A 25219-nucleotide genomic window follows, 5' to 3' on the forward strand; every position below is an offset into this window, starting at 1 on the left:
GGGGGGGGGGGGGGGGGGGGGGGGGGGGGGGGGGGGGGGGGGGGGTCAGTGTGCTCTAATAACACAATTGCCTTTTTCAACATTACAGCACACACAGCTGTATTTATAATCACACTGACACCCTGTATTTGATCAACACATTGCTTGAACTGTGTTCGAAGAGCTCTGTTGAATATGATTCCCTCAAATGTTCAACAAATGCCTCATGCAGAAGTACATGCCTGATCTAAACCGTGTCTGTTTTTGTTTTCTGCATTTCAAGGTGAGGGATGCCTTCTGTTTGTGATGGTCCACACAGAGCTATTCTTGTGGGAAGGAGGCAGACTGGACACAGCTAAAGGTCAAGCTTAGAAAAAGAAATGCCTGTCTGGCCAGGTCGGGACAAAAGGAAGGGGGTCACTAATTTAATGTGCAATACAGTCAATTGTGTCAGTTCCCAATTAATGGAAATATGTTTTTAAAGGCTGCACAGGTTCTGTAAATATGCTGTATTTTTATAGCAACAAAACAAATCGCACAACACCATTGTGTCCTCTGTCACACATGTGTACAAGGGAATGTGCACTGGAAAGTAACAAAATGATCAAACCTGAAATAACACCTGAAATAGTGCATGCTGATAATAATAATAATGCTTACGTTCTTAGTTTAGCATGTTAGCCTGTTAACACTTGTTTATTAGCACTAGACACACAGTCAGTACACCACAAGTCCACTTGAGACTGATAGGAATGTCAGGTATTTGGTCATAATCAAAGTATTGGTCTAAAATTCTGACTTTATGATGGGGCTAGATGAAAAGTTAAGTGATCACCAAAGTTATTACAGATCATCCTGAGGAGAACATGAATGTCTGAACCAAATCTAATGGCAATTCGTTAGTTATCAAGACGTGTCCCTAAAAGCAATAAATGTCAGATTTGTAACTAAGGTAACTTCACACATAATGTCCAAGGCATATTTGCTGTTTCAAGCATTTGGTTTTGCTGACACTCCTGGTTTTAAACTAATCTGACACATTTACTTCACACTGATGTTAATTACTGTGTACTGTCCCTGATCAATAAATAAATAAAGGCACAATTCGGAGCCGCTGTCCATAAACATACAGTTGATTGTCATCAGCATACGACTGAAAATGAGTGACATATCTACATGATGCTGGGTGGCAGTGATATCCATCTATTTGCCCATCCATCTCTAGCTGGTTTTATCACATGAAACAGAATTAGCTGAAGTAAGGTAATGCTCCTTCATGATCTGGAGATTAAACTTTCAATGAGTTGTTCACCCTGGTTAACTCCAGAATCTGTGGTAATCTTCCTGCCCTGTATATCTGCAGCTCAGTGGTTTGGGATCTTTCCTTTCAGTTTTGCGGCACCTATGACAGAAGATTATTTAGAAACTATCTAAGTTCAAACTATTGTTTTGTTCAAACTATTGTTTTGCTACTTTGTTATTAGTTAAGGGGGAGAATAAATTTTTTCCACTTTAAGGTCAGTAAACTATAAGTGATGCAATTTAGCCTGGGAAAATGTATGATGGCTTGTATGGGGCTCTAGAGCTATTTTGTCAACTCTGAGAAAGATAACCCTGGTGATGTCATCAGGGCCAGCTTGGCCATTGAGATGACACAATTTAACTGAATGACGGTGTTCAGTTGTTGAATTTTCACAGTGTGTCGCAAACTAATCTAAAGCATTAGAGTTCTATGAATGGCAATGTTGTTCTGCCGGGTGGTTCATTCAATTTATTCCACAAGTTTATTGTTTCCAGAGGAATTAATCCTGCAGACTTTGGGGATCCCCTGACTTTTCATCTCACCCCACCATGAGGTTGACAGTTTTGAGTGAAATGTATCGACAGCTTTCGGAGGGATTGCCATACAATTCATGTTCCCCTCAAAATGAACTGTAATAATGTTTGTGATCCCTTAAATTTGTCTAATACTTTGGTTTATAAGCAAATACCTGCAAAGCAAATGGCGTTCCAATCAGCCTCAGATGTTAGCGTGTATCACTAAGTAATTTAATAAGGTGACCATATTAAATGTTATTCCTGCTAAACATCTCATTATGAGCATGCTAGCATATGCACATGAAAATATTAGTATCTAGTTAAAAGCTGCAGCCTCAGAGAGCCACTAGTGTATCTGTAAATCTTTAGCCTTGTTATCTAGATAAATAGTTTTCTATGAGACTGCCTTTTGGAAGTTTTGCAGGGCACAAACATGCACACCCTAACAAATTCAAACATTGTTGGAACACATTTACAGCTAACAAAAAAATACAATAGGGCATTCAAGCAATGGCCCTACAAACAAGCCTGTCCATTTTATCTCCAGTGAGCTGTCACTTAAACATGCATGTGTGCACAGAGCCAGAGACACACAAACGCTTGCTAAGTAACACAACAAGCCATGCTTCTTGCTGTAATTAGACATTGCATAACTGACATCTGGAACTTGCTGACACACTTGCATTTTCCAGTGATTGCAGCAACTCTTGAGGCATCCTATACATGAAGGGATGGAGGGCAGGGGGGGCGGGGGCGTTGCCAGCACTCACCTGGCAACCCGCTTTGGCTACACTCTTAGAGCGTCAAACATTTCACAGCTCAAAGAGTTTGCGGGGGAAGTCTTTAATATGGCTGGTAGTATCTGCTGCTGCCTTTGCGTCTTGCTCGTCTGCCTTTGAGGTGTAGCGGCAGATCAGACACATCAGTGCCATCATGGCTTGTCATGATGAACAATCACGTCTTGAAATAACACAAACAGCCGTGTTCAAAGACCAGACATGAAAAGATGACATGCATATCAAGAGTTCTGAATGCATTTTTGTGTGTGAGCGCGCTTGCGTGTGTGTGTGTGTCACATTAACGCAGACAGTTTTGCAAGGATGGAGAATACAGGAGACTAAGTTTTATATAAGGTGCAGAAAAAAGAGGGATTTAACGTGAATGGAACTACTGTAGAAGAAAGGCAAAGAGAGAGAGGGATAGAGGAGGAAACAGTGAGACAGGCAGGGGGAGGGAGGGGATGAGAAGGATAGACTTTAACTGTCTGAAGGACAAAGCTACTGACCCGCGGATCATTCAGAGGATTGCCTTTCAGTTTCAGAGCAAGGTCAGGCTGCTTATTTTACCTCAGTGTTTTCACTAATCTGTTTTTTGTGTGACACAAACAAACACTGAAGCCGTGTACACATACACACAGGCGGCACACGCGCACACAGATGCAGACACTAAAACTAAGCCTTCCCATACTGCATTGAAATAATAACAGCCTATGTAGGCTTTGCTATCAATAAACATTAGATGTGCAGGCTTTGTGCCTGCATGAGAATCACACTACCACAGACCTGTCATGAATTTCAATTGGTAGAAAGGGCCATCACAGACTACACATGTCCACACTGCATTCTAATGTTGGTGAGATATTTTCCATGTTGATGATCTGGCCATCAAAAGAATAAAATACAGTGCATTTATGCTTTAATCTATTGTTGGACAGCTTACTGTAATGAGCTCAAATCAACCTCAGTCTTATATTGACAGGTCTTAAGGAACTGACAGTGGGTGGCAGCTCATTAGTAGCCACACTACATTTATGTCAACTCGTTTACTGACAATCAGTGGGGGGATGCTGGGAAACCGTGCCTATCCCACGGGACCAGCCAGCATCTGTGGAGGAGACGTACCAGTGGGCGTTGAGCTCCTAGTGGAGCACTCTGTCGTAACGCAACAACACAGAGGAGTGATCGCTGGAGCTAGCTTAGTGCCCCACTGTGGGTTTGAGGGTAGGGTTGCTATGAAGCAGTGGGCCAAAACACTGTTCTGAGAGCAGAGCATTTTGCGACCAGCGTGTACGTGGAGTGCGAGGATGTGTGTATGTGTATACAGAGTGGGTTAAAGTGCCCCAGTGTGTTCCATGCTGATCTGATAATGAGTGAGCAGGGTCAATAGGATGTTAACGGCCCCGTGGGAACGGCTGGTGGTGGATGGGTGGAGGAAGGACGAGGGCCCAGGGACACCGAGCTGTGTTTTCACTGTCCTTGCTCGCCGCCATCTGTGTGTGTGTGTGTGTGTGTGTGAGTGCATGTGTAAGAGTGCTGCAGGGACAGTAAGGTGCCTCTGTCCCTGATATTTGACTCTTTAGCTCAGCCCCCGCTGTGTCCTCCCAGTAAAGCCTCAGTCAAACAAAGCAGCTCGTCTAGTGTAAAACCAACATCAACACAGCAGCTTTGACTTCGGATTAGTCGTTGCTCTACTGCTTCATTTGTCACACACATGTTAAACAAATATGCTCATTTTACAATACATGTCCACTATCATATCAAAAACTGATGCCAGAAACCTGGCTTAGAGGCTTGTTTTTACACTTTCACTCCCAGCCGAACACCATCCTGACATTGTTTCACAGAAATATGGCAGTGTATGCATTAACAGCATATCTGTGACTCATTATGCTTCCAAATGGCCCATACTGGGTGAACAAGTGGGTTAGAAGAGCCATAAACCACAAGGTGAAAGAGAAATTGGATCACCCAAACATAAGTAATAAAACCTCATACAAGAAGAGAGCATGTCAGCTGTGTGTCTGTGGGAAAACTCCCGTTACACGTGTAAGCTGAGACACCAGCACTGATAGCTGAATAGCGTAATGTGGACGGCTACATGATCAGGACTACAACCCGGTCCTCTAATCGCTCAGAAAAAACACACACACACACTTGGACACACAAACACAATGAAAGTATCAGTGTCACTTTGAACCAGCGGGTCAGCATGGGCAGAAAATATGGGTGCCTTTTATGTCTGACAAGTGGATGAAAGAGGAAGACCCATGATAGCAAACAAGAGAGGGAGAGAGAGAGGAGGTGCAGGGAGCACTAAAAAAACATTGCGTGTTGTGTTGGCAGGCGCTCCAGTCAAATCCCTTGGCAGTTCTGAGATGTGTTTTTTTTTTTTTTTCACGAGGCCCCGCCTTTGCCATCTGATATTCAAATGCAGAGGAAACTGGAGGAGAGCTCCTCCCAGACCACCCGCAGAATCGTCAGGGATTAGTCAAAGAGCACCAACTAGGTCAACAAGATGCAGGGCCAGTGCACGTACAGGGGGACGTGAGGCAGCTCACCCACATAGGAGTCGACCTAGTCTTGCCTATCCTATTCCTACCATGTCTCTCTCACACACACACACACACACATAAACTCCATGCTCTCACACAGAGGCAGCCACGCGTACGCAGTGACCTGTTTTCCCATACTTTGACAGTTATCCAAAAACAACTCCAAAATTCCTCTTGATTTTTCTATTTCAGAGCAAGTGGTTATGGGTTAGCATTAGATATGAGGACAGGCGTAGGGAGATGTAAACATTCCCACTGCTGTCAGCAGCCTTACAATTGATTCCCTGGCAGAATATTTGCTTTGGTGGGTAAAAGCAAAATGATGAAATGAACAGTTTTAATAAGTGAGGATGTCCTTTTTGGAGCAAACTAGTTGTCGCAACTTTTAAACTTTACATTCCATGTGTGCTCAGGTCATGCAGACTATTGAATAGCATTTCTGTAGTCGCACCTTTAAAAAACAGCTCCAGGCAAGATGGCCTTGGAGATTTTTTAAATTTTTTTTTGGAAGACATAGGTGTTTACAAAGCCTATTCTTCTCTGTGCCAGAAGCAGACTGAAGAAACTGTTGAATAAGAAAGCAGATACCATCCCCATTGTGAGACCAACATCATGATATCCCTTCGCAGGGCGCTGCTCTGAGCATGGATCCTTTCAATCAGATCATTGGCTCCCCAGAGAAACTCAACACGGAGCTGCTGCACTAACTAACACTGACATACCTGGACAGTGACTGTAGTATCAACTATCCGAGCGTCAGAACCCCAGAAGATATTTCTCAATGTCCCATGATGACCTCAGTCAAATATAATGTTGCTTTCCTGGAGCACTTTTCCTGGCAGCGCAAACTTAAATAACTCACAGAATGTACTGATGGTGAGTCTGATCAGAAAATAATGTGAAATTGGAGAGATGGGGTCATCATATTGAATCAGTAGTTTTGCACACCTTTTTGTGACAGTGGCAGCTGTGACATTCATGTATCTCCTTTCTAAGCGCACTGCTGTGTTGTATTGGAATTATCTAGCTTGTCTATCAGACACAGTTTCATCTCCCTGACACCCTTCAAGGACAAAAGAGGAATATTTACTGAGGCGGCCGAGATGGCTGTTTAGCATGTCTGCCATAATCCAGTCATAATCACTCTTGTCTGTTTATTTTGAACAGAGGTCGTGCATTTTCTTCTCTGCCCATAGTTTGCGGCACCAATAAAGACCGTTTCACTCGTTAATGAATAATCCACTCATCACAAGGCTGTAAAGAGATGTCACTTTCATGACGTTGTTCAATGTTTTTCAAGTTCCGGCGCTGACCTTGTCACAATTACTTTAAAAAATGAATGTCGATTTACCTGCTTATTCCTTTATTTACTTAGTGGAATTAACTGTGTGGCCCTGGCAGGGTTTTCTTCAAGCAAAACAGTTGAAGAATCCAAATACGCCACATCTGTTTCTCTGTGTGCAGGTTTTGCTGCGTCACACGGTTGTAGTAGAACCTTCCCTGCAGCTGTATACGTGAGGAATGTCACAACCATCCCACTCGTTCTAGTTCAAAGGTTACAGTATGGTGTGACTTCCAGCAGGCCCTCCCACAGCAGCTCGCACCTGCCTCCTGCCCAAGAGGGCCCTCCTTCACTCCAAACCTTGGGAGTCACTGTGGCTGAAATTGGGGAGTAGGGGTCAAAGGTGGAGGGTTAATGTCTGCTGACACTCTGGCTCCCTCCCTCTGAGACAATCAGGCGTCTGAATCTAAACTCTCCACTGTTTGCACTACTGGGCCAAGAGAACGCCACTGCAGAGTTGACCTCTGCCCACGCACTCATATGTTTTCCATCTATCTGGTTTTTTTTTTACCTTGAAATATTCAGCGGCGTACAGTATAAGTGTATAGAAAACCAATATTAAAGAGGACAGAGGTCAGTCTTAGATGGAGGAACAAATAAAATCTGCATATCACTTCTAAAGATTTGAATGATAATCTGTCACAGTAACCGCTCAGTGAACTCATGCTGACGTGAAAGGTGAGTCACAGAGGAATTGGCTATATCATACTGTTATACAGAGTGCAATGTTTTGAAATATGTGTTTGTCAACTGAAGTGTTTCTGTTTTAAGTGACGTTGCTCCACAAAATACTTCTTCTGTTTTAATTAGCTATGATCCCTAATCCCTATGTCTGACGTTGTTTAATAGAGAAAACCGTATTCTACGTGAGGATATGACTCGTGTGTTTTCTTAAGTCTTGAATTTTGCCTTTCTCATGTCTCTCATTGTCAAAAGAAAACACCTGGAATTTGAATTTCTCATTTTCTGTTGTTCAGTTACAAAATCCCACCCTGGCACTGTTTTATACACTTAATATGACACTGTGTTAACAAGATTGTAAAAAGTCAGTCTTGTTAAACATCAACATCCGTTTCCTAATGATGTTCAAAGGCTTGTTAACCTTCCCTTTTCATAAAGCAACACCCCGTTTCCATTTTCTTCACTTCTATTGTCACTAGCCACAGCAAGCCAAACACCAGCCTGTTAACATCTGTACCCGACCTTTTTTCCCACAGTTCCTCACAGAATGTGACAAAATGTTTTCCAGAAAAGGCCTCTGACTTTTTTGTTAGCAACAATATGTCCCTATACTTCAGGTCAAAGAGTTTCCAGAACCGCATTTCTGTGGAAAGCTTCAGGAGCAAAGTTCAGCCCGTTCTGGTTGGGGGAAGGAATGAAAGGGAGGATATTGTATCTCCATTTATGTGGCATTTGGGGTCAAAGTTCAAAGATTAAAGGTCACTCCAGGTCAGAGGTTACAAGGTGAGATACCATCCAAATGGCTGAGCCAGTCTGCTCATCTAACTTCAGGCCAAACACAAAATGAATGTCCTGAGCAGCACTCGTGGTGCAATCAGACAACAACAGTAAACGCTGCAACATCAACTTTTTATGAATAGCACTTTGGCGGAGAACTTTGATCAGACTTTTAACTGCTGTTGTGCTCAAAATGCAAATTGCAGGTAACACCTACTGTGAACAACAGCCTTGTAAAAAAAAACTATCCAATTTACCTGACTGACATGTTGAGTGCCGCCTCTGTTTATATTACTGGCAATGAACTGAATTACTGTTTAAACACCGCGGTGGGGTTACAGCAGGTTAGAAGGCACAGTATCCAACTGGCTGAATACAAGTGGCCAATAACACAGCATGATGTGATGGCAGAGCAGTGGTGGGAGGAGGAGGAGGAGGAGGAGGAGGAGGAGCTACACACACACACACCCCACACACAAACATATATACATACACACTCTGTCTCTAGCACACACACACTACCCCCAATTCTGGATTTGAAAAGGGAAACAGAGACAGGGATGGGTAGAAGTAGGTTATGTTGTTGTGTTCTTATTCATGAGAACTCTGATGTTCCCCAGGTCCTTAGAGACATTTTGTTCAAGGCCACGGTGAGAAGACAGACTGCAGGCCAGTGAACTTGATAGCACAGATTAGCACACAATATCAGAAAAGAAAGAAAAAAAGTTGTTTAGAAGCATTTGGTGCACAATCATAAGGTTAGATTTACACTGATCTACTGTGGAAAAAAACATTTCTTCATAATGATGACAGAAAAACATGAAATTATATTTTAAGTAATTTAGTAATTTGCATAGGCCCATCTGCTGTTTGTGAATGACACCCGGCTTCACACTTCAGTGACACACGTTTACACCTGGGAGCTGCCTCAGTGCCTTGTTCAAGGGCACCTCGGTTGCGTTGATGTTGTTCATTTTCTCCACTTGGTTACTGCGGGAGGCAGGTAGTAAATCTCCAGTACTGTGGCAGATAAATTCTTTTAGCTCTTATATTTTGGACGTCAGAGAGGCCTAATGATTTGTTTAGAAATGCTGACTAAAAGGTTGGTTGGGGCACTTCTTACATAATTCTTTATTTAAATAAAGTCCATTTTTTAACACACGTTTTATTTTTCACAAGGGGATAGGTTAAGGAATTATTGTATACACTCCGTTAAAGTTTTTGATTTCTGACTGCCTATTAAGTGGTATTTGACTGTTTGTTACGAGACCGAACACATGGAGATTGTGTACAAAGGTGTAACTGTGGTACTATGGTACTATGTGGTAACTATGTACATTTTTTCACCATTATGTTTTATGTTGACCCAAGGAAGAACAATCTATATTCCAGAAATAAAAAGAAACATGGGTTTAGGATGAGCCTCCATTACATGTGTCATGCATATGACATTAATATTCAGGTTACAGCAAATTTTAGATTTGAGCAGACCTTAAAAATATGCAGCCAAGTGTCACTCATACTCTTCTATATTATTATATTTTATCAATTTATATATAAATACAAATCCTCTCCTCCTGTAATAATATCTGCACAACGCAAACCCAGAGTAATGCACATGTAAATATCTGGCATATTGTTTTACCTCTACGCATTGTTCTATTATTCTTTTATAATTTGCATCTGTTTATTCCATATTTATATGTTTTTACATCTATTTATGTCAGCTGTATGTTTGTCTACGTGTAGCACCTAGTCACCATGGCAAATTCCATGTAAATGCAAAATACTACTTGGCAATAAAGCTCCTTCTGATTCTGATTCTGATTAGTATTACACGTCCACACGGTGAAGATACTTGTGAAAGTCACTTTTATAAACAAATGGTCAAAACAGATATTTAGGTTTTTAGCCTTCTTCACAATGGGTAAATCTTCAAATACACTGATTCCTACATTTCCCATAATGCAACTTAATAGTATTGTTCTTTGGACTTCCCCTGCCTGGTAAATGTCCAACCCAGGCTTTGATCTCTGATGTCATCAGGGTTATTTTTTCAGACTTTGGAAAGTTCCTCCAGAGCTGCACTCCACTGCACACACAGACTTTAGCATATTTGTCTGTTTGTAAACTCAAGAACTTTCAAAAGTGCCTTGTTTGACTCTTTGTCCTGCTGATATTTGCCTGTATGTTTAAAAAAGGGCAGAAATACAGCATACTCGTGCTTCTAATCCAGCTACAACTGCCATTGTTACTACTGCTCCCACTAGTAGTGTCCCTGTCATAGTTTTTGCTACTACTGGAACCACTACTATTCATTTTGACAATATAAAACAAATAAATTACAAAAAAACGTACAAAATAGTTAGTTATGATTAATAACACCTAAATTAATATAAAAATATTACCCAATAAATTGGCCATTAATGCACGTTATTACTATTATTAATAATATAAATGTTATTATTGTTTGTGCAGCAGCAGAGTGAAGGCTTGTTCCTTTAAGGGTGGTGTCAGCGGCAGGCAGAGTAGGAGGAGTGTGGCTGTCTCCGCTCACTTCTCCACAGCGAGGGGACTCTGAGAATAAACAATTCCCACAGACTACACGCTACACAGCTCGCTCACAGTCGTAGCGCAAATAAAATTTAAAAAAAACCTGAGGCATTTTTTTTGGACTAAAATTTTGATTTTTAAAGGCTGCCTCGCCATTTGTGTTTCCTGCCAAAGAGTGTCAAGACGGATGCGACCATTTTAATTGGATTTGCCTCCTCCTGTCGAATAATAACGATGCGCCTCTCCGGCTGAGTGTGGGGTGGACAACGCAGGTAGGGGCTCCAACGTTACGTGCTATAGATAAACGCACTGTCATATCTGGAGAATTAATATCACAACAGGGGGTGAAAATATACCCGGGTATAAGGGACGCGGTGTCGAGGGATATACTAGATTGTAGCGTGTGTGGTTTTTTTTCGATGACAGGGAAGGCTGTGTGTCGTACAGCGAGCGGAGGCGCGTATGGATATAGCGCTGAAAACGCTGCATAAAGAAGTGGAGAATAGACCTGGCTGTGTGCGGTGCTATAGGCTCCTGTTTCAGCCCACAAAGTCGTTTAGTAATAAAGGCCACTGCCTGTATTCCCTGGCCAGCATATGAACAGTAAATTAGGCCTACGCCAGAGGTATTCATCGGTGTGAAAATCTGCTGACATGAATGTCAATTCTAGTTCATTTATCCTCATACACACAGAGCGACCGCGGCTGAATCAAATGAAACCGTCCGGTTCATTTTCGAAGTGTATTTTCGGCTACTGTAACGCCACTGTCACATACTGACTCAATGAATAATGGCACCCCGTGGGCCAATGTAATGACATTACACACTGTCGGGCTGTCCATATCAAAGGAGTTGTAATGTAACGTTAGTATCACGTAGTTCATCACATTAGGTCAAAACAGAAAAGAGCCTCCTATTTTGAAGTAGTTTTAGCACCACCAATGGGAAGCACTTCACAGTTGCACTATTCTGTAAATTACTATTGGCAAGTGCTGCTTCTTAAAAAGATCTCGGAAGGTTTTTAAATGAACCTCAAGGCCTTGTAAAGGACTGGTGTAGGTGTATGTTGAGCTTAAAAAGCTGGTTCAAGGTGTTAAAATATAGCTTTGGCCTGGGTGCATTAGGCTACTTAATGAGAAACCTCCCTTGTTATCCACACACACACACACACACACACACACACACACACACACACTGTGAGCTTTCTACTCTTAATTTTTTTGGGTTGAAATTTGGTTATAAATTGTTTACTGTCTGAAATAGTCTTACGTTTCCCATGCATATTCAGATGCTGTCCGTAGTATCATTTTCAGTGACAGTGGTACTAATGTACAGCAAATACAGCGAAGACGAAGATGGATAAAAATGTTACAAAACATTGTCCCACTGTCTGTTGTTACATCAAGTCTATATTACAATCAGTATGAAGGCAACATTTGGCCTTTTAATGTACTATAAACAGCCATAATCTGGATTCATGGCTTAGTTAATGATCCCCATTAACGGTCGTTTTGTTTTGCCTTGTTATACCACATCCTAAACAAAATCTACTTGTCTGTAACCACTGGCTAGTCCCTGCCAAGTTTCTGGAAAGATAGTTCAGTCTGCAGACCAAAATGCAGTTGGTTGAAGTTGGTCTGTTTCAGCCTGTCACATCACTGTGTCATCATGTCAGATATGTTTTGATAGAGTTCAAAGACTTGGATGTTTTCCACTTACTGCCAGGAAGGCTTTTTGAATGGCCTTTGCGTTGGTGTTTCTTTTCCTGAAATGTCCTATTGCTTCATTGGACTTTGGATCTGTGTGGAGGCAAAAGGTCAGGGGCTGAAGTTTGCTGCGAGTTACAGGAATGAGGGCAGAGTACATCTTCAGTTCAGGTTCTAAAAGGGCAATTTACAAAGCTTCCTAGCAGCAACCTGTTTGGATGTCGTAATACGAGGCAAAAAAAAATATATATATACAGCATGTTCAGTTAATGTGCTACCTTTCACAGAACCACTGTAACTTTGACTAACAATCTCAAGTAATGTGGAGAAAAGTCAAACTTTTCTAAAGCCTTCTAAATACTGTCTGTGTCTGGGGGTCTGGCTTTTAGCCTTTCTTTTGTTGAGCATTTAAGCTGCTTAATTATTTGACCTGAACTTATACAAGATGTTCAAGGTAGTTCAGCTTGTTCTCTTTTGCCACAGATAACTAAAACCTGCACATTTATTGCCCGACTTTAAAGTTGCACTTTAAAAGCACTTTTGTTTGAGTGGTCTGGCCAGCGTGGTGTAACTCAAAGGATCATATGTATTGGATGTAGCTTTATTTGACTGGGCCATCTGCTATTGTCCAGGGAGCTGCTGTTGAGTGATGTGCAGTAGCCTGCAACAGAACCAGAGGACATTCAAATGGCCAAATGCAAATGATGTCGAGGCTGCTGAACAGTCACAAGACCGGACTCTGCACTCTACTCTCTTATCCAGTCGCTGCCTTTCATGACCGCAAATCTTAACTGCCATCAAAACAACACTGCTGCTGTATGAAAGTGGCATATTTTGATGTGTGTGTGTGTGTGTGTGTGATTGTGCTCATTCAGGTGTGTTCTCTGCATCATTTTTTTTGCACTTGTTTTATAGATGATATATTTTGTTATAGCATAAAAAACACGAAGTAATGACAGAATCACACTGCTTGTCCCCACTCAGTGACATTCCTTTCCCCCTTTAAATAATGTGATGAAGTTGTGTATTTCCATACAGGGTGATGCCACAGATGCAGGAGTACCTGCCCAGGCACTTATCTCTACTAACAGCCTTTCTAACTACTACCACTGTGCCAACGCAAACCCCACTGTTTGTAAAGCTGTCAGTCACAATGGCATGAGACACAGCATAGAGAAAATTGAGGGCGGCATCATGCCTTTTGATCGCTGAGGTACTCGTCAAAAAACAAAACTAATGTGCGATCTACCAGAACAAGTGTCATGCATTTACTGCAGCGTTTTTGATTTATTATAGACCTGGGAGCTGCCCAGAACTTGTGTTGTTGGCCACCGAACATTGTTCAAGGGCACTTTGACAGTAGATGTTGAGGAATAGAAGTGCATTTCTCATCTACTTACAGGCTCGTACTTTGTCAGCCCACTGAGGATTCAACCCGCAGACCTTTTGGCCGCAAGCTCATTTCTCTAATTGTTTGGGCTCTATAATATTTGTGTGGAGCATGCATTAAGCCAAATCATTTTATTGTTTTCTTTATTGTTTGTTTATTCAGTAGACACTCTCTACTAATAACAATCCTCGATACTACTGCTGTTATTGGGCAGAGATTTACACCCCGACAATTATGCTGTAAATTTCAGCGTCGGACTAAAACATCAATCTCCAATTGGCAAGACAAAAAAACAAAAAAACCCAATACAAGACTAGTCCGTGTTGTACTTGATCAGTGTGTTTGAAATGATCACCTTTCAGTATCTTACTAATTAGAGGATGTTGGCACTTAGCATCTTGCACTTCCCTGTGCCTCCTCCTACACACCTCTTACCGCTCAATGGATTTCAAACACACACAAGTGATATGTTGACCGCGGTATCGTTCGTGCAAGTCTGGATACCACAACCGAGCCAGATTGCATGAAATTGGAATAGAAAATGTCTTGAAATGGATATGACGAGGCTAAAGTGTCATGACTTGAGTGATTAAAGTGTAAACATGCACAAGATTGATGTAGCGACTGTAGAACCACTGAAGCCAACAGAATGGAATAAAAAATGAATCTACAAATACAGACATTAAAACTACTAGTGGAGCTCCACTAGTCTAAGTCATTTTAAATAGGTTACCAAAGATACATAAAAAGGCATGTGGAAGCTTGCTGTTTACTGATTATACGGAATTTTAGTATATTATTTCAGAATATTCTGCCGCTAGACTACACAAAGAATGAGACCGTGTCAGAAAACGACTGAAGTCATTTTTGCTTTCTGAAATAAGATCACTATGTGGGCAGTTTTAGAGTACTCCCACTGTGTGCTGCTTAGAAGATAGGGTTTAGTAAGGGCTTTCAGTTATAGCAGCACTATCTCATTCAGAGACAATCACTCCGGCTCATGTTGGTGCCTCTGTTGTGAACAGAAGGCAACCAAAGTCAATGGGGCTCGTTTTGATGACACGGCAGGAACTGTTAAATGCGTCTTTACAGCCATCGCTCCTGGATGTGAGCTGGAATGACGAAATGCGAGGAAGAGAGATGGACGCCAGAGCTCATCTGTTGAATGACTCCCCTCCCGCCCCCCCTCCTCCTCCTCCTCCTCCTCCTCCTCCCACTTCACCCTCACCTCCAACTATCCACTCCTCTTCCTTCACGCATCACCTTGGCCTTGGCGCAATGACAGGCCCCTCAATTATCTCCACCGATTGATCGCTGCTGATTGCAATTGCCGTGAATTATTTAGACTTTGCTGAAATTGCTCACTGAAGGGGAGGGCGACCAAAAGAGAAGGCTATTGCGGGGCAAGTAAATTGCACGCTACCCATGTGAAGCATCAGTCTGTTTCGAAAAACAACAGCTGTGGAAGCCTAACTGTGCCGATCAATGAAGCAGAGCAGGGAAACAGCATCAAACTAGCTTGTGCTGTGGTGACAGAGCCACCAGCTCAACACCAAATGTGCAGTGTCCCTCTCCTCAGATACTTTAAGTAAAGACTTAGGAGGTATAGCATGGAGCGGCAGACCTCCTGGTTGATGTGAGTGGAGCTGACTCTTTTCCTGGCTGGGCTGGTGTGGTCACAGCAGAGGAGTGGAGTGGAACTGACTCCCTCCCTCGCTCCTTCCCTCTCTCTCCGGCTCTCTGCCTCGCTTGCTCCTGTAGCAGAGCTGCTGCCCCCCCGGGCTGTGGAGGTGCAGTAGGAAGGTCTCTCTACCATTGTGGTGAGCGTGCTGCCAGGATGCTGCAGTCAGACAAGGGGAAGGTCTCTGCTTTGCCACAAGCGGGCCAGTGTCACGGGCCTGACAGAGTGAGCGGTCTGCAAGGGGAATGAGGACAGATGCTCATAGATAGGAGGAATACCCAGCCTGTGTGTGAGAGCGTCTGCCTTGTTTTCCTACAGAGGAATACAAAGGACGAAGACGGCAGATACTTGTCTGCGTGTTCATAGCTTTTGTTGCAATTGTTTAGCTGCCACAGTCAGAGGTTGTATGTAATTAAGTCTGTGATAATACAGTCGCTGATCCCAAGGATCATGGCAAACATGGATTCACATGAGCTTGCGTCACGCCTCACTCAAACAAAACAGCTGCTGCACCGTCTTTATTAAATGCTATTTGTGTTTCCTCCAGATGTATTATTGCATATGTCCCTGGCATGTTCTAAGAAGCCTAAGGGTTGAAGGCTAGAACAACGGGTCACAAAGTCCAGAGACTGAGGTTGGCTGTTATTCAACTGTGTCTTATTTTAACCAGGTTATGTGGCAGGAGTGCAGGGGAGAAGCTGGGGCTAAGTGAAAATGCCACTCATTCCTGAAGAGTCCCTGGCCTCGTCAAGGTTAGTGGCTTGTCTTTGTAAGTTGAGGGATTGATGCATGAGCCTGTCTGGCGCTGAATTCAAAGTCCAAAGCTGTCACAGGCAGCAGCTCTCTCCCCACTCCCTCCCTCCCTCCCTCCCCCCCTCTCTTTGCAGGCTATCACAGGGCCCCGTCCTTCCCAACTTCTTAGCAGCCTGTCCTTTTGGGAACCTTGAGCAGCCCAGGCAAGGACACAGCGTCTGGTGCAGTAAGCCTGTGCAGAGGGGGAGGCTTTACGTAACGTTCTGCTTTAAACATGGGTGTATGACTTCCCTGACACGGAGCAGTGCGGTGTAGAGCTGCACCGCTCACAGCACATGTCCCCTCTGCCCCCCCCCCCCCCCCCCCCCCCCCCGACAAGGAGGGGGCAGAGCGATCCCTGCAACTTAATTATATCTTTCTCTTTTTAAAAGCTTTCGTTTGAAATTAAATTTTCCCAGGCAATTAACTAAAGAGGAGTTTTCAGAATTTATGAATGAATGATGGATATATTGCACAGGACGACAGGGAAAGAAGGGAGGGCGAGAAGGAGCGGGGGTGCATATGCAGTATAGGCTGCGGGGTTGTGTCTCTAAGATTTATTTCCATTGCGAAATGGGTGAAGTTCAGGGAAATTCAGGCATCATTAAACTTTGTACCTAAGAGCTCCTCTTTAATGCCATGAGTGCTACAGCACTTCTGAGTTCATAGTATACCATTCTACTGTCAATATTTGGGTTATTTTCAGTGCTACCCTGTGAAGACTTGCATACTTTCACATTGCTTGGCTTTGCAGGATGGCTGGAAAATGCAAGAGCTGGGGTTTCCCCACTTCCTCATTCATCCTCATTCAGACCCACATCTTATAGAAGTCGGATATAACTTACGTGCTGCACGTCCCAAATCCTCTTTTGGCTTTAACTGTAATTGTGTAACTTTCTGGCTTCTAGTGATGAGCTGAATTGTTGCCGGGCAACAAGGGACCTGTGCGGGTGGCCGTGGAGAGTCGGAGCTATGTGAGTTCAGATAGATCTGCAGCACATTATCCGGATTTCCAATAGAGGAATGTCACTGAATCCCCTTGAAATACCTTATTTTTCAAGCTAGATGATTTGTTGTTCATTTTAAACAATATTCCATTAGACCCTGTCTTCTAAGAGGCATAAAGAGCAGCTTTGTAATGGCTCTGACATTACAGATTCTCTTCACTCCATTTTAAATTTGTCAATGAATACATAAATGACTCATTGCACTTTCAATAAACATCTTTTAACAGAACACGGTTAAATAAGTGGCCCAGCTCTAAATTAAAAAATGAATGCACTCCCTCATCACAAAGCAAGGACCTTGGACATTTGGCATAACCCCAGTCCCTCTCTTTTCACTGAAAGTGGTCTCTTGAATTTCTGAAACATGCTGTCCTTTTGTGAACCTCTAGCCCACTTTTAAATCCATTAGTAAGGTGGCGTTATTCAGTAGAGGCGGGTAAACAGACCGAAAATGTGTGGTTCAAAAGTACAGCTTTCTCATAACTGTATTAGAAGGCACCCAGTAGTACAGAGGCCATTTGGGAGGAGATGGAGAGCACTGGGCTGATGACTTGAGGCAGCCGTATGACCTATTACTTTGGGAAAATGGACTGGTGACCAGAAGATTGCTGGCTCATAGTCTGCTCACCCTCTGCCCTTGAGCAACAGCAATTAACCTGGATTCCTCCAGTAAATATCCAGCTGTAGAAATGGAAAGAGATGTGCAAGAGTGATAATGGTGTAAGTGACTTTGAATAAGTGTCCACTAAGCAGGGAGATTAATACAGTTAATAGAATCATAGCTTGTGTTTTCAAGTTATCAAGGAGCCAGGACTGCTGAACATGTAGAGGAGTACGTCGTCGCCCCTCCCCCCTCTTCTGTGTTTATGCACTCCTCCACACACACACACATTCACAGACTTCTCTCTTTTCCTGTGGCATTAAGGCTCAAGCATGACCTTGACCTGATTGCTAAGGGGTGTTTTAAGTAACTCTCCAGAAGGAGATCCAATCATGTTGACACTCCTCACCCAGCCTCACCCCCTATCTCCCTGCTGACCTTGTATGTCTACGAGGGTGAGGGGGTGGAGACACTTGCCGCAGGCAGGCATTGTTGTTCAATTAATAATAATAATAATAAAACAACAGTAACACATTTTATTTGTAAAGTATTTTTCTGTTGGGTAATTGCTCTAAGGTCAAAGAGGGTCAAGGTCGTGTCAGACAGAGCATGGGGCTCCAACGGTCCCTGGTCTCTCTCTGAATTTAGGAATGTCAGGCCACAAGTTTTCCCCCTGTTTGAATGCGGTGACGAGTTGAGCAGGTTTAGTCATCCTCTCAATTCTTAATCACCGATACCAGCATATGTCATGGAAAGGTCACTTCATGTCCAGAGTGATTCATGTCCAGAGTGAGCTGGCTGCTAGGATTTGTGTTATTGCAGTTGCCTTCACTCACTCCCTACAGCTGCCCCGCTGTTTGAACCACGCTGGCTCACTGTCTCGCTTTAGAGCACGCTACTGTCTCGGCTTCAGAGTATTTTTATTCTAGTACGTTAACATTTTTGCCCCCTGGATGTGTTTACCATATGGTTGGGTAAATCAGGATCCTGGCCCACTTTGTAAAAACATGCAATCATGCACCCTGGCCAAATGAGTCTTTCTACATACGATTCGATCACTTGACTTTTTCAGAATATTGTGCTCTGCTTTGTCTTTATACTCTTGTTGTAGAATTGGACAGCCAGAGGGAGGTGAGGTCCCTCAGGTCTTTTTAGGCTTGTTGCAGCCTATTATGATGCCATATTGTGAAAGAAAATGAGACTGTGTTTTTATCTATTCCTTTTATCCCAGTGTAAGAGTAACAATTCACAAATTGGTGAATCTTACATTTCAAAATTATACAATGTTATGAACAATAAAAAAGGCACAATGGAATTAGGGCTGAACAATTAATGGAAATCTTATTGAAAATGCAATATGGCCTACTGCAATTCACAAATTGCAGGCGGTGCAATATTTGTTAAAGTTGATGCCTGTTGAAATACCATTTTAAATGAAATTATGTCGTGCTGCAGAGATGCCCTTGCCTGCACATCATATTCTACAGACTTAAGAAAACATCTTTGGAATAGATCCTTGAAATCATCATACCATAATCATTTAAATATGTTTTTCAATGAAAATGAGAATAATCATTTCATCATCATTCCCTCCAATATCACAAATCATATCGCAATTGCAGTTAAGTCAGTATAATCAGAATAAATGGAATTCAACAAAATAAAAAGGGCATTGTGTTATGTTGTGATGAAAAACAACCCATAATGTCATCAGTTTAGCTCCCTGCTGATACCAGTGTAATGTTTGACATGAAAGGCATCCAGGCTGCACACAGGGTCTAGGGCATCTCTATGAAGAAGCAAAGATTAATTTCCAGTCTTGTTTTTACTGATTTTTGTTTTTCTTTACTCTCTGTGGAGCCAAATGTCATTAATTCTCCAATACCGTGCTTCTCATCTCACTGTAGCGTTAGCAGAGGACAGGCCGAGACATATCATATTCCTCAGCTTTAATAAAACAAAGTTATCTTGTGCTGGAAGGCGTGAGGCACTATACAAGACAGTTGCTTTGTCAGGATGGACAGAGAGGCTTTAGCAGGGTAGATAAATGATCTAGATACATATAAACAACTGTTCAAGCTTATTGTAATTTTCACACTTTTTAGCTTAGGGTTATTCTTACTTAACTTACATTTTTATAACCAAGCTTTCGTTAACAAATTTTAATTCAGCGCTTGTCTATATATTTTTTTAAAATCACGGATGGCCCCAGTGGGAATCAAACTCCAAATCCCGCCATCGTTAGCGCAGCGCTCTCCCCTGTGGTCCCAACATTTCGGAAGCTTTCTTGATTATGTGCTGACAGTTGTCTTGTTAGACACAACTAAAATAAGAATGATCACCTGCCAGGATTTGACATTTAAAATCAGACATCAATTGCTGCCCGCCTGGATGCACCTTAAACTCACACATACGGGAGCCTAGAGGAACCTGTAGCTTGTATCATTTGGATGTTGATTTTCAGGCTTAGCCCATCAGAGGTGCTCCTCCTCTTGTATAACCGTATTATGTCCAAAGAGAGTAGCACAACAGTGTTGCTAACTCATATGTCATTTAAAGTTAAGCCTTGTTTGTGTTATAAAAGGTAATGGAAGCTACAGTAAACCCCCCCCCCAGACACACACACCTAGGGTTAGAACGGAGGAGCTGTGTGCTTGTGTAACTGTGTTTACACGTCTGGGGCCGGTGCTGGCACAAGAGCTAGACGAATGTGGTTTATCCAGGGCCTCTTTCTCTCTAAGCCACCTTTCCTTCCATTCAGCGTTGACCTTGGTGCTTATGAGGACGCAGGGCTTGACCTACATCCACCCCCTTCAACTGGAACTACAACCTCCACCAGCCTCGGCAGAATAAAGAGCACTGACACCCTTTTCTGCTTTCTCCAACAACCATTTTCTCTCAGTCTCTGGTCATATTTGCTGCACTTAACCCATAAAAGTAAGATAAAGCAGCACAGCTCCAGCAGTTTTGCAGTGTCTGGCAGCAGAGAAAAGTGGAGCAGCGGGCTTCATGACTCGTCTCTGAGGCACCAACATGTCTGTGTGTGCACTAGGTCACCATTAGCACGCAGGGGCTTAGCACCGGGCTGGTGAGAGTTTAGCGGCAGGTCAACCCTCCTCTGGTTTTTTAAAGTGGAGTGTCAAACTGTGGCTGATGCAAATGAGTACACACGCAAACACATGTAGTCGCTAGCATCTGGTGGGACTAATGTTCTTGTACAGGCAAACTGTGTGACACTGGGGTGCTAACATAAGGCCCACTAATGCTCAGAGAGGTATTTGACAGTCTATTTGTATGAGGTTTGTTTAACCAAATTTGAAGAAAGAAAATGGTTACACAAGTCATGCTGTGGTTTCTGAAGGACTAAGATGTATAAAATCACTGAAATGCATAGTGACGGTTAGCTTATTACTGCTATAACAGAAGAGGTAGCACACTATAGCTGAAGCAGAATTGTTTAGTTCAGTAAGTCTCTTTAAAGGAAAAAGGTTTTTAAAAGGTACTAATTAAATGTCACTCTCACTCCTACAAATATAGCTCTTGAACAGAAGCTAAACAAAGGTTGCTAAGCGACACCAAGGCTCCAGTGAGTGAGGAGTGATGATTTTTGGCTGGTGCATTAATATTTAAATTAGCACCCAAAGGCGTGCGTTGATTAGGTATTTCACAATGGCTTCAAACAGGAATCCAACACTGATACAAAGGGCGTTGCAGAACAAACTATCTGTTTTATAAATGAATGAAACTCTCAGCTGTTGTCAGATGAGCGTGCTCCTCGAGGAGAGCCATGGTTAATGTATGGAGGGATTACAAAAGCAATGCATGAGTGAGCGCAGCTTAATGAGGGAAAGGTTTGCATGAGAGCGCCGTGCGTGATATATCATGAGCTGTCCTAACCCACACAGAGGCATTTGAGGGGGGGCAGTGTCATGCTACCAGGCATTAGGGCAGCTCCCAACTCAGCTAGCCCCGTAATATCTCCCCTAGCCAAGAAAGGCTCCTAATTTTTCTGGCTGCATGACATGTCATACCTTCATGGGTGTTGAATTACTGCAAAAAGCAGTGTGTATGTCTGTGTTTAAATAAGGCAGAGGACCCCATTTAGCATTCTGAGTAAGATATGAGATAATGGCCACCTAGAAGAGGAGAAATTAGGAGGTAGGGTGGACTGGTGAGGCCTGTAGATGGTGTTAACCTCGGGAGCAGTTGTTGTTGTATCAAGGCGTGGGAGGGGTTTTTGCCAAACATACAGCAGGCCAACTGATAAGCGTGACTCTATTCCAAAGGCCACAGGATCGCATCGCCAAAATGCAAGGACTCATCACTGAGAAGCCTCTGAGTCTGTCTTTTGTAACTTCTTTTCTCCCTTTGTTTCCCTCTCTCTTTCCCTTTTACTGTCTCCCTCGATCATGCTCTGCAGAACTCCTTGCACGATCTTAGGGAGGGGAGAGAAGAAAAAAAAAAACATGAAGAAAAGTGGGTCAGGGCGACCTATTTTTTTTCCCACAGTTCACGGAGGCAGAGGGTGGCGGTGTTATCGTCAGTTAGACGAGGAGCAGGGCCTGATGGGGAGGCAGGGCCTTGTCGCGAGACGCAGCCACTCAGAACTGGGTCAGCAGCAGAGGCTACGTCTTGTAAACGGCTTGTCATACTGGGGAGAAAAGCTGCAAATGAACCATAGATTATACGCCCCAAGCTGAGCACCGAGGTCTCTCCTCACTCCCCAGCACCACACTTCAAAAAACACACACACACACACACACACACATATATGAGCCTTACAGTAGTGCGGGAGTCTCTGAAGCACTGCCACCTCCTATAAGTTCCTCTCTTCCCCCCTCAGTCTCCGGTAATAGCGTTTGATTACTGCAGTCAGACCTGACAAGCTCAAAGCCCGAGCCACACAGGCTTTTAAGTAAAGGATCTTTTCACATTTCTCTTTCTCTGACACGCGGGGTGCTGTTTTCTAAATATAGGACGCTTTCTCCCAGATTTGCTTTATTCAGGTCAGGTTATTTACTGTACCAAGTTCAACTGTGGTTTAGAAATGAGCAATACAGATGCTTATTCAGCTGCAATGACCTCTTTGCATATTGTTAGTGCCAAAGACAGAGATGTGAATAGATAATTTGCTGACATGAGCCCTCTTGACATTTTTTTTTCTGACCCCAAAAAAGGCATTTATTTAACTCATTCTGGTGAACTTTTCAAAGAAATTAAAATTCTTTGCCGAATATAATGAAAAGATTTGCAGAATACGGAATACCGAAGAAGTACATTCACATTTTTTCCATTTATTTTGCCTTTTTTTGCCATTGTATATGTTAAATAGTCAAACTGCTTTTTACTCAGCATTTCCCAAAGGATTTGGAGAGACTATGATGGGTGGGCCCGAGGCCCGAGAGGGTCCGGTAAAGTAAATTACATGTGTCCATTTACTTTTTATGTATACATGTAATATGTTTTATACTTTCTGTGAATATAATCCAGTTAATCTTGTTTCCATACTGCATATACACCTTATTTTGAAAAACGGGCGTTGTCACATGTATATCCCGCACTAGTCCGACCCAATTTGATAAATAATGTTGTATGTGGTTCTCGTATCGCTTAACATGAAGACTTCACAGCCTCTCTTCAGGTAGGACTGTCATACTGCAACACCTGTCTTTGTAAAGAGAGAAACTGCCAGGATAAAGTTGCTAACCTGCTTCTCAACTCGTTATGGGCTGTTTCATTGGATTTACCATAAAGGCTTGAATACGTGTGCACTCCAAATTTAATTGTCTTCTTACAAACACTTGAAGCAGGTCAGACCGCTTGTTGCCTTTTCTAAGAGGTCAGCTACAGATGGATAAAAATGCTTCCACACTGCCGACATGTCAACGTAATTGTCCGGTAAAATGTATTTGGTCTTTCAGCTATTTTGCCGAACACTGAAAGTGCTTTTTTTACTATTTTCAGCCAATTAATTTCTGTGGCCGAACGTTCGGTGCATCCGTTATTGCTGCCATGCTGGCTAAACCAGACCAGACCCGGCTGTTGATCTCATGTTAGAACAAGATGCGGGGAAAACATTATCCACAGTTACTATATATTTTTGTTATTGATTTCAACTAGGCCTGTGCCATCGCTTTTTGTTTCATATCCTTTGTGTCTTCCTACTGTGTCGCAGACAGACAAAGCGGGATAAATACTGGGTTTGATCTCCACCTCACAAATAATTGCTATGCTCTGTTGTATTGAGCTAAGACCCTAGAACTGAAAATCGGAGCTTATTCTTGCATCGGGGTCTGCTTACGGAGCAATGCAATTTTCAGGCAGTAGAGCTCACTCATATTTCACTATGTGGAACAAATCTGCCTGTAATGAATCTCCTGAGACATTGTGGTGCCTCCACAACCAAGTCTTTGGGCTCTTCTGCAAGGGGATCTATAGTGGGCCTTTTTAATATTTCAACACACCCATCTCCTTGATATGAAAACTGTTTTTTTGTTTTTTATGGGAGTGATTTCACAGCAAACCTTCATTAGAGTTTGTCTTTTAATTTCCCTATATCAGTCCCAACTAATGTTAATCATGTTGGTTTCGCTCTGTTTAAAACAGCGTTATTAGCGAAGGTGTCACACTAACAAACACAACATAATATCCCGAGGTGGGGCTAAACATTGCGGGGGATCGGATTAGCAGCAAGACTCCGGTTAGTACACACACCAGGCTCTCTTCAGTGCCACAGCTCCCGAGCCCCGCCACCGCCAGGCAGTAGACCTGTCTAATGTTATTCTTAGCCCCAGAACTTCATGTCTCTGTGCGAAAGCCCCTTAACGCTAATTGAGGAGACTGCTCATGGCTCATGTCGCTCAACAACAGCCTCTGAGGGGGTGTATGCGTATCGCCGTCTGTCTTTCTCTGTGTGTGTTTGTGTGTGTGTGTGTGTGAAGGTGAGACATGCTGAGCAGTAAACCAGTCGGAACCAGTACTTGGCCACTCCAGCCAGTGCTGTTTTGTTGTTGTTTTTTTTCTTTTTTTCCTTTTTTTGGGGTGATAGGGAGGGCCACCACAGTGCCTTTAGCAGATGGTTTCCAGCAGGCCTGCATATGACATGTGATAACATTAGAGTTTTGAAAGGTCAGGCATGAAGAGAACCAGTAGGAGGGCTAGGCCAGTCCCCGTAAACCTCCAATACAGTCCTCTACACACAAATTATTGTGCAGTGTATGTCTGTTATGTAGAAAAGAAAAGGCCTTTTAAGAACATCCAGTATTGAACACATCGCTTCTTAACAGGGCAATGCAAATATTTGCCGTATTACTTGAACCTTGGTGGACTGAGTCGCAGTCGCAGGGAGTGTGCCGCAATATTTGTATGCTGATAAAAACCCTTCTTTGTGCTTTTACAGTAGACTACGCTCAGTTAACGCAAGAGCAGAGTTTGACAGTGCAGAGCTAGACTTTGGACTATGGACTGTGATGTTTTCTTTGGAAAATCTGAGGTCTTTATTGGGACCCAGCAGGTCAACATCAACCTGTCAAAACACTGGCTCTGAGGCGCCACCCCCACT

At 43.0% G+C, this 25219-nt stretch overlaps 2 protein-coding genes across 6 annotated transcripts in view; one reads left to right on the forward strand and one right to left on the reverse strand.

Annotated features, from left to right (window-relative positions):
- The window catches only part of arhgap32b (Rho GTPase activating protein 32b), a 229049-nt gene that overhangs the window by 116745 nt on the left and 87085 nt on the right, over nt 1-25219 (reverse strand). The window lies entirely within an intron of this gene.
- Nucleotides 10515-25219, forward strand: part of nrip1b (nuclear receptor interacting protein 1b) — a 35624-nt gene continuing 20919 nt past the window's right edge. The window contains exon 1 of the mRNA XM_046039718.1: nt 10515-10753. The gene's annotated coding sequence lies outside the window, so the exon portion shown is untranslated. The remainder of the gene's footprint in view (nt 10754-25219) is intronic.

Source organism: Micropterus dolomieu, linkage group LG23 (genome assembly GCF_021292245.1).
Source record: "Micropterus dolomieu isolate WLL.071019.BEF.003 ecotype Adirondacks linkage group LG23, ASM2129224v1, whole genome shotgun sequence".
Classification (NCBI taxonomy): domain Eukaryota; kingdom Metazoa; phylum Chordata; class Actinopteri; order Centrarchiformes; family Centrarchidae; genus Micropterus; species Micropterus dolomieu.